Below are 14,360 nucleotides of genomic sequence, written 5' to 3' on the forward strand. Positions count from 1 at the left end.
AACAAACTGTAAGTTATACTGGTTAAAAGTAGGCCTATCTGAGAATGATTTTTTTCCCCGTTTTGAGGTAGATTTTGGGGAAGGTATTTGTGAAGAAGGAATTAATCGCCTGTTCCAAATAGCCGCCTAGTCTCTAATACGCGCCGGGTCTCTTACGTGTTGAGACAAATAATCGCCCGGGCTATTATTTGGTATTAAGTAATGAAGTTGGGTACTTTGTCCACCTCTGGCCATGGTGCCCAAATTAAAAACCTGTCTTTGCCCCTGGGATGGATGGAAGTTGGAGTAATTATTCATGAACAATTTACGAATCGAAAGCGTTTTGTACGAGTACGAGTATAAGAAACACGATTTCAAACTCCACGAGTTTTTGTAAATCGAAAGAGAGAGAGTGAGTGTGAGCACTCCAACAGGGGCGTGTGAAGCGCGGTGGAAGCTGAGCCGCCGCTAAAAGGGCCGCTGTCGCTTTAAGGAAATGCACTTGCAGCCATTTTCTGCTCTTTGTGTGGGGCGGATTAGCGGACAGCGACCGAGCCGAGAGCATCAGTTACCGGATCCGAAGCCAAGCGCCGTCGTCGTGTTTTTACGCCGCGCTCATCGTCCCGTGCGGACATGCGATTTGCAGGTACGATGGTTTCCGCCAGCATTGTGGCGATAGAATGAGGCAGGGATGTGGCGGCGCGACCGAGACAACAGTGATGGCAGCAGCAGCAGCAGCAGCAGCAACCTGCTCGCGGTGGCGGATCGCTGCTCTCTATCGCCACTCTGCGCTTTCATTCCTCAAAATCCACCTTATAAACTACGAATGTTTTATTTCTGACCGGCCATTCGGTTGATTTCAGGCCTTATTTTGAGAAGGCTTGTGAATATAGTGTTGATTTGTGAAACGGAGCATCCATCTGCTGGCTCGGCTCGGTGTGATACTGACCGCATCCTCTCCCTTCTGGGCTGGGTGGGGTGGGCTGGGGTGGCACTGGCGTTCACAGCCTGTTCTTACACTACAGCAGTGTTTGGTTTATTTCACATACTTTCCATAATCTGTTGTTCATTCCAGGTTGTTGAAATGTCTTTTCTGCTGTATTTATTCATTTATCAAACATATATCCGTGTGTCATGAGCTTGCTCCGGATGCTAGGCTACTGCTAGCTAATTCAGCATTTTGATGCCTCACACGGCTCTACGGAATAAAATATATCAGAGCTATTGTGATGATGATGATGATGATGATATATATATTTAAAGCATTTCTTCAACCTGTCGCTTATTATTGGATGCATTTTTTTTTTTTGGTCTGTCTGAGTTCCTGTGAGGTGTGTTGTAGATAGATAGATAGATAGATAGATAGATAGATAGATAGCATCGAGTCTCTGCAACCGAATAAACATAACATTTCTCCATAAACATTGCGAATTATTTGATTGAATTCACAATCAGTTATGATGAATTCAAACCCAGGAGGTATCATTTCATCATCGATATACAGGGGTGCTTGAAAGGTTGTGAACCCAAGTAGATAAAGAGAACCCGGTTAAACAAACGAGACAAAAAAAAAAAAACAACACTCGGTCGATTATTTATTGAGGAAAATGATCCGATATTGCACATCTGTGAGTGGCAAAAGTATGTGAACCTCTAGGATTAGCAGTTCATTTGAAGGTGAAATTAGAGTCAGGTGTTTTCAATCAATGGGATGACAATCAGGTGTGAGTGGGCACCCTGTTTTATTTAAAGAGCAGGGATCTATCAAAGTCTGATCTTCACAACACATGTTTGTGGAAGTGTATCATAGCACAAACAAAGGAGATTTCTGAGGACCTCAGAAAAAGCGTTGTTGATGCTCATCAGGCTGGAAAAGGTTACAAAACCATCTCTAAAGAGTTTGGACTCCACCAATCCACAGTCAGACAGATTGTGTACAGATGGAGGAAATTCAAGACCATTGTTACCCTCCACAGGAGTGGTCGACCGACAAAGATCATTCCAATAGCAAGGCGTGGAATAGTCGGCGAGGTCACAAAGGACCCCAGGGTAACTTCTAAGCAACTGAAGGCCTCTCTCACATTGGCTAATGTTAATGTTCATGAGTCCACCATCAGGAGAACACTGAACAACAATGGTGTGCATGGCAGGGTTGCAAGGAGAAAGCCACTGCTCTCCGAAAAGAACATTGCTGCTCGTCTGCAGTTTGCTAAAGATCACGTGGACAAGCCAGAAGGATACTGGAAAAATGTTTTGTGGATGGATGAGACCAAAATAGAAATTTTTGGTTTAAATGAGAAGCGTTATGTTTGGAGAAAGGAAAACATTGCATTCCAGCATAAGGACCTTATCCCATCTGTGAAACATGGTGGTGGTAGTATCGTGGTTTGGGCCTGTTTTGCTGCATCTGGGCCAGGATGGCTTGCCATCATTGATGGAACAATGAATTCTGAATTATACCAGCGAATTCTAAAGGAAAATGTCAGGACATCTGTCCATGAACTGAATCTCAAGAGAAGGTGGGTCATGCAGCAAGACAACGACCCTAAGCACACAAGTCGTTCTACCAAAGAATGGTTAAAGAAGAATAAAGTTAATGTTTTGGAACGGCCAAGTCAAAGTCCTGACCTTAATCCAATCGAAATGTTGTGGAAGGACATTTTCTGAAGCGAGCAGTTCATGTGAGGAAACCCATCAACATCCCAGAGTTGAAATTGTTCTGTACAGAGGAATGGGCTAAAATTCCTCCAAGCTGGTGTGCAGGACTGATCAACAGTTACCGCAAATGTTTAGTTGCCGTTATTGCTGCACACCAGATACTGAAAGCAAAGGTTCACATACTTTTGCCACTCACAGATGTGTAATATTGGATAATTTTCCTCAATAAATAAATGACCAAGTATAATATTTTTTGTCTCATTTGTTTAACTGGGTTCTCTTTATCTACTTTTAGGACTTGTGTGAAAATCTGATGTTTTACAGTAGGTCATATTTATGCAGAAATATAGAAAATTCTAAAGGGTTCACAAACTTTCAAGCACCATTGTGTATATATATCCACATACAGTGGGGCAAAAAAGTATTAAGTCAGTCACCAATTGTGCAAGTTCTCCCACTTAAAAAGATGAGAGAGGCCTGTAATTTTCATCAGGGCTTTGAACCGGTTCAAGGAATGAAAACGAAAAGCGGGAACTTTTTCTATTTCACATGGAACAGAAACGAAACCAGAAACTTTATTATTTTTTATGTTCCAGAACAGAAACGCTTATTAAAAATAATGGTAACCGGTTAATACCGGTTTTTATTTCGTTCCTCAAAGTTTCTGTAGCCTACAAATAAGTCATTCTTCTCCTGCGCAAGTTTCTATGACCCGCTGGGGTTCACTTCCTGTGTGACGTTCGCTGACTGAATGGAGAGAGCGGGAAGGTGGACTACTGTCACGTCTCCACGTGATAATAAGTGAGTAAGTGCATTACTGAGTGTCTGAGCAAAGAAGAGCCTGAACCATGCAACCTCCCTATTGGCTGTTTGTAAAAATGTATCAGTTTTTGCTCTTCCCATGGGAATCATCGCGGGCTCGAGAGACGAGACCTGACGAGTTAGTTCGTTGGTAGCAGAACAAAATGTCTGGACACAAATCGGGTTTTCAGAAAAGGAAAGAAAATAAACGGAGGGTCGAAAATACAAAAAAGGAGGCAGAAAATGCAAAACAAGTTTTAATGTAGGACAAATGGTTACTTTTCTGAGGCAGCCCGCCGTGGCTGCAGGCTTTCAGTTGTGTCATTGAATGGTTACTTTTCTGAGGCAGCCCGCCGTGGCTGCCTGCAGGCTTATTTATTATAGCCCATTTAGTTAAAATAGTTGATATAAAGTGTTTATAGTTATAGTTATGTGATGGTTGTCCTGATTTAGACTGTTTTTTTTTGGGGGGGGGTTTGCGTGATGTTGCACCCGGGTCCAGATTAGGGCAGAACCGGCCCTGGCTACATTTCAGGTGTAGTTTGTTTTATGTATGTATGTACTTGCATAGATGTGTACTTGGTCTTCCAATATGGCGCCTAACAAAATCTCGCGGCGCGGTGACATCATGCGGTAGCCCTCTATAGGGCCTGACTAGCCTTTGGTAACACACTAAACGAATTATCTTTTCATTTTTGGCACTTTTTCTGTTTGTGTAGATGGGAAGACGTACTGAGAATCCAAATCGCCAACATTTGAAATAATAATTGTTTTGAATTATTTGTCTTATTTAATGAAGGTTGTAATAGAATTAGACTACATTTGGCTTAAGCTGGATGAGACAGAGACATAATTTTATAGCCATTTGTTAAACAGCTGACAGGGAACATAATTAACCGTTCCGGGAACGAAATTTTTTTTGTTCTAACCGGTTCGGGAACGTCTATTTAATGGTGGAACCCAAAACCGGAAACGTTAAAATTCCGTTTCTGTTCGGAACGAACCAATAGGAAAAAAATTCTGGTTCAAAGCCCTGATTTTCATCATAGGTACACTTCAACTATGAGAGACAAAATGAGAAAAAAAAAATCCAGAAAATCACATTGTCTGATTTTTAAAGAATTTGTTTGCAAATTATGGTGGAAAATAAGTATTTGGTCAATAACAAAAGTTCATCTCAATACTTTGTTATATACCCTTTGTTGGCAATGACAGAAGTCAAACGTTTTCTGTAAGTCTTCACAAGGTTTTCACACACTGTTGCTGGTATTTTGGCCCATTCCTCCATGCAGATCTCCTCTAGAGCAGTGATGTTTTGGGGCTGTCGCTGGGCAACACGGACTTTCAACTCCCTCCAAAGATTTTCTATGGGGTTGAGATCTGGAGACTGGCTAGGCCACTCCAGGACCTTGAAATGCTTCTTACAAAGCCACTCCTTCGTTACCCGGGCGGTGTGTTTGGGATCATTGTCATGCTGAAAGACCCAGCCATGTTTCATCTTCAATGCCCTTGCTGATGGAAGGAGGTTTTCACTCAAAATCTCACGATACATGACCCCATTCATTCTTTCCTTTACACGGATCAGTCATCCTGGTCCCTTTGCAGAAAAACAGCCCCAAAGCATGATGTTTCCACCCCCATGCTTCACAGTAGGTATGGTGTTCTTTGGATGCACCTCAGCATTCTTTCTCCTCCAAACATGACAAGTTGAGTTTTTACCAAAAAGTTCTATTTTGGTTTCATCTGACCATATGACATTCTCCCAATCCTCTTCTGGATCATCCAAATGCTCTCTAGCAAACTTCAGACGGGCCTGGACATGTACTGGCTTAAGCAGGGGGACACGTCTGGCACTGCAGGATTTGAGTCCCTGGTGGCGTAGTGTGTTACTGATGGTAGCCTTTGTTACTTTGGTCCCAGCTCTCTGCAGGTCATTCACTAGGTCCCCCCGTGTGGTTCTGGGATTTTTGCTCACCGTTCTTGTGATCATTTTGACCCCATGGGGTGAGATCTTGCGTGGAGCCCCAGATCGAGGGAGTTTATCAGTGGTCTTGTATGTCTTCCATTTTCTAATAATTGCTCCCACAGTTGATTTCTTCACACCAAGCTGCTTACCTATTGCAGATTCAGTCTTCCCAGCCTGGTGCAGGTCTACAATTTTGTTTCTGGTGTCCTTTGACAGCTCTTTGGTCTTGGCCATAGTGGAGTTTGGAGTGTGACTGTTTGAGGTTGTGGACAGGTGTTTTTTATACTGATAACGAGTTCAAACAGGTGCCATTAATACAGGTAACGAGTGGAGAACAGAGGAGCCTCTTAAAGAAGAAGTTACAGGTCTGTGAGAGCCAGAAATCTTGCTTGTTTGTAGGTGACCAAATACTTATTTTACCGAGGAATTTACCAATTAATTCATTAAAAATCCTACAATGTGATTTCCTGGATTCTTTCCCCCCATTCTGTCTCTCATAGTTGAAGTGTACCTATGATGAAAATTACAGGCCTCTCACATCTTTTTAAGTGGGAGAACTTGCACAATTGGTGGCTGACTAAATACTTTTTTGCCCCACTGTATACACACAGGATTCCCACTGGGTTCTGAAAAATATTCTCGACTTTTTTCTTTGAAAAATAAAGTTCAGTAAAGCAGTGTTTTCCCTAGAAAAAAAATTAAAGCCCTAAATTTCTGGCATGATAATAGACAGACAATTGAGCGCCAACGGCGCGAAAATGAGCACCGAAGGCGCGAAGCGAAACTAGGGGGGTCTGGGGGCATGCCGCCCCCCCCGGAAAATTTTTTGCAAATAGATGCTCTCAGGTGCATTTTCAGGGTCTCTGAGAGGTTTTAGATACATGATTATAGGATCGATTTTACCAGTGTTTCAGTGATTTCTGACCTAAATAGTATTAATGTATCCACATTTGAAATTTCACCTTAAAGTTCAACATGCAAGTTAAACTGTTTTGTTATAGATTACTGAGGTATACGATAGATTGAAAATCTACGGGGATCCCTTAATTATCTATGATCAAGTCGTGTTGTAACAAAAATGTGCATGAAAATATGAACAGTGTTTGCTCCATCTTATGCAATCCAATGAAGAGAATCGACCATCATGACCTCCTGTTGATCACAAAGGGATCTGAACCTAAGAACTGCCACCTTAAAATAAGTTGCTGTATTACTATAACTGTAATGATTTAGAATGTTTCTGATGCAATTACCGTAATATATGTATAACTAAGATAGAAAAGAAAAGTAAGGCAACTGCATATTATAAAGTTTAAATTTTGGCACTTTATTAAATGGACTAGATTAAGATTAAAACATATTTAAAGGAAAAGAAAACTTCATTCATACATTGAAGTTTGCAGAAAGATATGTACTTATAAACACATTGATGAAGAGAATTTGGTAATAAGGGTCAAATGTAGCATAATTTCAAATAATAATGATGAGCATATTTGGCAGTGTGAGGTCATTGTGAGCCTTTAATAAAAGAATAATCCGGAGCCGCCTTTTGTTAAATGGATCCCAGTGACGTCACACTGCCAAAACTGCTTATGATTATTATTTGAAATGATGCTATATTTGACACATTTGGACAACTTCACTTCGTGAGTGTTTATAAGGACATATAAGGACATTTCTGCAAACCCAAACTAATGAATTAAGTTTTCTGCTCCTTTAAAGCAGATTAATTCTCCTTGGCTTTTGCTCGGCCCAATGTTGGCCAACCCTCTCATCGTCCATCTCGCTGTCATCCATGCTGATGTGGATCAAATTGTCCAGCGAGTGCTTTTTGAGCCAGTCGCTGTGATCAAAATTGACGACGTTTACATCGTCGTGACAGTCGTCTGGTTTTGTGCGCCATCACTCACGTGGGTTTGTTGATGTTTAGTCAACCAATCTTTGATCGAAGCCATAATAATAATAGACTAGGCCAAACTTTTGTGATTAAAATCAGTCGGCTTTGTCCGTCCGGTGGGGGACAACATCGGCAGCCAATGAGATCGCTTATAATGAATCGGAAAATTCCAGGATGTCTGGCGTTTTCTTTCAGTGTTTTTACTGGACGGTTTGAACGCGTGATCTCGACACAGCCAACAGATTACAGTTTGTTTACATCATACCACGCGGACATATGGCTTTGACAGAATCAACACAAACATTGGAAAAAAAAGACCGCTTGTTTAACACAAATATCAATCAATATGTAAATGGATCTGTTATTTGCTCTCCTATGTATCTAGTTACTTGTGGGTAGGAAATTTAACGTATCGGTATAAATCTAAGCGTATCGGATTTTAACTAAAGCGACTAAGCGTATCGGCAGGCAGAGCAAGCGGATCGGGCCCGATACGCTAAAACGCTTTGGGGAAAACCATGTAAAGTATTCTTCACTTTTTCTTAGCCTGTATTTTTTCTTAGTTACTGACTTATCAAACTGGACTTAATACAGGTTTATACCAACCAAATTAGCACAATTCACATATTTGTACAGATCCAGCTCGGCTTCTCCATCGCATATAAAATTTCGGCTCCACTCCAGCATCTAATCAGAAGGACTTGGTTTTGGGCTCCCTGTGCACCGTCAAGCTAAAATAAACCTCTTTAGTTTGAGCTTACTGAAGGTTATTTTAGCATGGAATTATTCAAAAGAGATATCAGGACTCCCTTTAGCCTTTACTTCAGCACAAAACTCGATTTACAATCGAACAGCGTCGAGAAGAATCAGGACCAAGGCCGTTTCTCGCTGTTGAAGAGACCAGGGATAAGCCAAGTTTTACTGGGGCTTGTATTATTATTATTTTTATTAATTAATTCATTTATTTATTTTTAACGGAGATTGGCATCGATAGGTTGGGGGCGTGAAATCTAACTTTCCAAGGTAATATCATCACTCACACACATTCAAAGATTATGACATCGTTATTACTGATTTTTGTATGTCGTTCACTTCAGTTTCTGTTTTCTTATTATTAAGCGATCACCCATAATGTCTCAGGAAACTGAGGCATGTCAATTGACTTAATATGACTCATAAAATTTATCATCAGTTTAATAAATATATTTATTTTTTACGGTGCGGTTTCCATCAAATCCTGCGCTTTGATTGGCTGGCGAGCGGGTCCGTATCCTACGGTACGGACCCCGGTTACGGACCTCTGGCGACTCGCTCGTTCACAACAACAACAAACCTAGTCGCAATTTTTGTCAACATTTATCTTTTTTTATAAGATTTATTTATAAGATTTTTATCAAAAATCTTAGAAATTTTTGCCAGCGTTTCTCAGGAGAATAGCATTAATTTTACAGCATGGATAGCGATAACGACAGTCTTCACAGCGAAAGCGAGTTTTACTACCCTGAGGAAGAAGAAATAAAAGAAAACATTTCAGGAGAAAGCTAAAAACCTCTAACTGTTGCTAACGCCGAGCAAAATCATGGCTGAATCCTGAATGACTCAGTTTTGTATAAATAGGGGACGACATAGGCGGCAAAATGTAGTTTTTTTCCTGCCATGGAAGTGCACTTGTATACCGAGGAGGAAGCCATTTGCATTACAGCCGTGAATGAGGATTCAAAATGGCGGCTCGGCTCGGTTTTCCCTTTCGGGCGCTCTCGTTTTCTGTTAGAATTTGGTGAAGAAAAAAATAAATATATTATTTACCAGCTTAAGGTCGGTCCGTATGGTGAAATACCGTGACCTCGGCCTTGAATACTGACCTCGGCCCAGAGGGCCTCGCTCAGTACTTTCAAGACCTCGGTCACTGTATTTCACGATACGGACCTCCCAGCTGGTAAATAACATATATATATTTGATTCCCTTCTAGCGGTTTTCATTCATTTGATTTGATAGCATGCAGTATTGTTAGCATATCGCTTATCCTATGTGTATTACGTATCCTACATAATTATTCAAACTTCCACTGGAAAAAAGAGTTGATTCCCGATTACTTAGCGTATCAGATCACACGACACCATTCCACAGTTATCAACACCGTTCCACAATTATCGACATCCAGATGATTATTCATCTCATCTCATCTCATCATCTCTAGCCGCTTTATCCTGTTCTACAGGGTCGCAGGCAATTTGGAGCCCAGCTGACTACAGGCGAAAGGCGGGGTACACCCTGGACAAGTCGCCAGGTCATCACAAGGCTGACACATAGACACAGACAACCATTCACACTCACATTCACACCTACGGTCAATTTTTTTTTTTTCGTTTCCGGTTGAGAGTACGTCGTGCGCGTTCTGGCTGCCGCTTCTCACCGGAGCTTTTTTATTGTTTTATTTTATTTCTTTTTCTATTTTTTTGTGTGTGTTTGTGTAGTTTGATGTTTGAGTGTTTTCTCCACCGGTTGTGGTGTAGCTCCGGACCCAGTTTCGGGCGTTGGTTTCCCTCCAGGCCTTGGTTCGCCGTGGGCGATGCCTGTGCTCCCAGCTATGGACTGCAGTTAGCTCGCTGCTCATTTTACATCGTGGTTGTCCAGCGCTCTGCGCTTTAATGCTTGGCGTGATGTTCTGAGCGATGTTGCTCGGTGGTGTCGCGGCGGCTGTGCAGGCGGTTTGGGACACACCAGCGCTCTGCGTGGCGGAGCTTCTCTGCTCGCTGTGTGGATCCACGGCGTGGTGTTCGAGCGATGTCGCTGACGGCGGCGGTGCTGGAGATGTCCAGGGTACACCCTGGACAAGTTGCCAGGTCATCACAGGGCTGACACATAGACACAGACAACCATTCACACTCACATTCACACCTACGGTCAACTTAGAGTCACCAGTTAACCTAACCTGCATGTCTTTGGACTGTGGGGGAAACCGGCGCACCCGGAGGAAACCCACGCGGACACGGGGAGAACATGCAAACTCTGCACAGAAAGGCCCTCGCCGGCCACGGGGCTCGAACCCGGACCTTCTTGCTGTGAGGCAACAGCACTAACCACTACACCACCATGCCGCTCAGATGATTATTTATATTCAAAAAAATTGCAAGCCTGCGAGATGTGAATGGTATTGGGCAGGAGACATTAGAGACTCTATTTGCAGCGCAAAATTTTGCTGTCCAGGGAGATGTGGGTTGAATGTCCATCAGCATAGAGAATGACAGGAAACTGAATGTGTTTCTCCTTCACAAACTTGACAAAATGCTTCAGAAATTCAAAGAACAAATCACTGTCCATCCAACCATAATCAGTCTGACTATAAATGGCTTCTGGGAAATCCGACAAACCTATATTCCTGAATCTCCGGCCAGGGAAGACAATTAAAGGAGGCGAGTAATCCCCTAAGGCGTTGAAGCATGCCATAACTATGATTTGACACTTTGTGCTGGAAACAGCTTGGTACATGTCGTGAGGATACAGATGTTAACACCCGATTACTTGTAATGCAAAGGGGAAAAACACTCTCATCTGCGTTGAAAATGCACCTGGGATTGTTAATACGATTCTGAAAATCCGGTACCACCTCCTCCAAAAATGAAGCAAGGCCCTTGTACCAACCCTGAAGCATTTCAAAACTGATGGAGGCTCGTTCTCTCCCAAGAAGTTGCTGAACCCATTCAGTTATCTCTGGATGCCTCTTGCGAAATGGGTAAAACCATTCTTTGCCTGGCAGATCGTTGGTGAATGGCGTTTTCCTCCCATTGATCCATAACAGTTTCAAATGTCACTTAATTCCACAGGGTGTCGATAATGGTGGACACCGGTGAAAGTGATCACTATTATCGACACCTCACGTGACTTCTCAAACACATGTTTAGATACAAAACGGCGACTGTCGTGTCAAATAAAAGAGTAAGAAACAAAGTAGGTTTCGACAAGGAGATCATGAAATACGGTGAATCTGAGAAGTAAAAACATGTCCATGATCTTTCCACCATGCTTACCCGTGATCATAACATCCGGGTTTTCCTCAAATTGCTGATCGTGCGAAAAAAAATTCCATCTCAGGTAACGAGCTGTGTCATCAGACGACAAGATCAAAGGGTGAGACGGGTCTTCCGGTTGATTTAATTAACCAATAATAACTGTTTTAACTGAAACTCACCTTTGTGAAATTGTTTTTTATTGGTTAATCTGAAAAGGCGTCGATAATTATGGACTGTCGATAATTGTAGCCGCCACTCTATATCTCACAATTTTGTATTTTGTTTAGTTACATTACAGTTTAGCTATATTACAACATACAGGACACTTTTTCCACGGAATTAAAACATTTATTTTTTTCGTGGTGCGGTTTCCATCAAATCCTGCGCTCTGATTGGCTGGCGAGCGGGTCCGTATCCTATGATACGGACCCCAGTTACGGACCTCTGGCGACTCGCTCGTTTACAACAACAACAAACATAGTAGAATTTTTTGTCAACATTTCTCTTTTTTTTTTTATAAGATTTATTTATAAGATTTTTATCAAAAATCTTATAAATTTTTGCCAGCGTTTCTCAGGAGAATAGCGTTAATCTTACAGCATGGATAGCGATAACGACAGTGTTCACAGCGAAAGCGAGTTTTACTACCCTGAGGAAGAAGAAATAAAAGAAAACATTTCAGGAGAAAGCTAAAAACCTGTAATTTGCTAACACCGAGCAAAATCATGGCTGAATCCTGAATGACTCAGTTTTGTATAAATAGGGGACGACATAGGTGGCAAAATGTAGGTTTTTCCTGCCATGGAAGTGCACTTGTATACCGAGGAGGAAGCAATTTGCATTACAGCCGTGAATGAGGATTCAAAATGGCGGCTCGGCTCGGTTTTCCCTTTCAGGCGCTCTCGTTTTCTGTTAGAATTTGGTGAAGAAAAAAATAAATATATTATTTACCAGCTTAAGATCGGTCCGTATGGTGAAATACTGTGACCTCGGCCTTGAATACTGACCTCGGCCCAGAGGGCCTCGCTCAGTACTTTCAAGACCTCGGTCACTGTATTTCACGATACGGACCTCCCAGCTGGTAAATAACATATATATATTTGATTCCCTTCTAGCGGGTTTCATTCATTTGGTTTGATAGCATGCAGTATTGTTAGCATATCGCTTATCCTATGTGTATTACATCACTCTACCCAATGGAGAATGAGCGTTGGATATGGTTTACCATATTGCATGGCTGTCAAGACAACATGACATAAAACTTCTGCACTCGTGAGTGACTGTCCCTCCCTGTGTACGAAATCACTCACTCGTTCACTACTCCCTACTCACCATATAGGGAATTCTATATAGAGGACTATATAGTGAGCTCATTGGTAAAATGAAAAAACCCTTTCGGACACTACTCCGCCACGCCGTTATTTACGTCATTGCTGTCGCATAATTAAAACGTGCTGGATCAGTCGGCTGGTGGGTTTCAAAATAAATCCATGCATGTATTTTTGTGATAAATACATATTATACTGACCGTATTTCCTACATTAATAAATACAAAGTACTTTGTGTCTGCTGCATCTTTCAGTTCCTTTAAATTAAGGCTGAATACTTTCTTCTTTGCCGCTGCCTTTTATTGAATCAAATTTGCGGCTTTTGATTTGATTTCTTTCAGCGTGACCGCAATGCATAATGGGATATATTGCCTGATTGGTGACCATCGGTCGTACACAACTTTTCACGACGCATTCTGGGATACTATGAGTCCACTATATACTGTAGGGTGTAATAATTTTCACTATTCATTCGGACAGCACTACAAAATGGCGAATTCACTATATAGTCCACTGTTGCCCCTTTTCCACCAAAGCAGTTCCAGGGCTGGTTCGGGTCCAGTGCTTAGTTTGGAACCGGGTTTTCTGTTTCCACTGACAAAGAACTGGCTCTTGGGCCAGAAAAGCCGGTTCCAGGCTAGCACCAGCTCTCTGCTGGGCCAGAGGAAAGAACCGCTTACATCAGCGGGGGGGCTGAGTTGTTAAGACCAACAACAATAACAACACCGCGAAAGGTCGCCATTTTTAAGTGACGAGAAGCAGCAGCTGTACAAACGCCAAGTCATCCATTATTATTATTGTTGTTGTTGCTGCTGCTGCTTCTTCCGTGTTGTTTTTGCTTCGATATTCGCGCCAAGGTTTATGCAAACGTAGCGACGTAACTGACGTATACAGCGACGTAACTGACGTATACAGTGACGTAATGACGTGGCTTCCCTAAACACCGCGAGCTATGGAAAAGCAAACTGGTTCTCAGCTGGCTCGCAAGTTGAACGAGTTGTGAACCAGCACCAGCACTGGCCCCGAACCAGCCCTGGAACTGATTTGGTGGAAAAGGGGTATCAGTAGTGAGTGGTTTCGGACACAGGGAGGGTGTGATAATTTGTAAACAAACATGGCCGCCAGATTCGCGTCGTTAAATACGGAAAATTTTGAGAGAATTTCGAAAGAGAAAGACGTGTTGAAGACCCGAAAGGAACGTGAATGTATAATAATAATATCGGCTGGCTTTTTTACGTGATATATCAGATATATTTCATTCAGCTAGCGTGATATCGAACTCATCTTCAACTCATGCTAGCTGAATGGAATATATCTGATATACCACGAAAAAAGCCAGCCAATATTATTTAAATACTTGTCACTCCTTAGCCTCTTACAGCGTTTCCATTATAATTATATCCAAGCGAATGAGGGCACCTGTAGAATTTCAGGACTGAGGACCTTTAGGACCGAGCTGTTGAGAGAGAGAGAAACAATATTTGAACGAACTCTGTATCGACTGCTTGACCCTGCTCCAAGCACACAGTATGAAAAGGTCGCTTGCTAGTCGTAAGCGAGACATCTTTCACTGTAGCCTTCTTGTCGAGCGGTTCGCGGCGATTTCTTTGACATCTGTCTCATCTGTCAGTGATGTCGTTCCCAACAGAGTCGTTCTCCGCCATTCGGTCTGGATATGATGGAAATTCATGCAAAGCCACCCAACACACCAGCTGTCCAT

The 14,360-nt window shown here is 42.2% G+C and overlaps 1 protein-coding gene across 1 annotated transcript in view; it reads left to right on the plus strand.

Annotated features, from left to right (window-relative positions):
• Positions 1-491: 491 nt before the first annotated feature.
• Positions 492-14,360, plus strand: part of cyfip2 (cytoplasmic FMR1 interacting protein 2) — a 162,508-nt gene continuing 148,639 nt past the window's right edge. The window contains exon 1 of the mRNA XM_060927697.1: positions 492-625. The gene's annotated coding sequence lies outside the window, so the exon portion shown is untranslated. The remainder of the gene's footprint in view (positions 626-14,360) is intronic.

This window comes from Neoarius graeffei, chromosome 8, assembly GCF_027579695.1.
Source record: "Neoarius graeffei isolate fNeoGra1 chromosome 8, fNeoGra1.pri, whole genome shotgun sequence".
NCBI classification, from domain to species: Eukaryota; Metazoa; Chordata; class Actinopteri; order Siluriformes; family Ariidae; genus Neoarius; species Neoarius graeffei.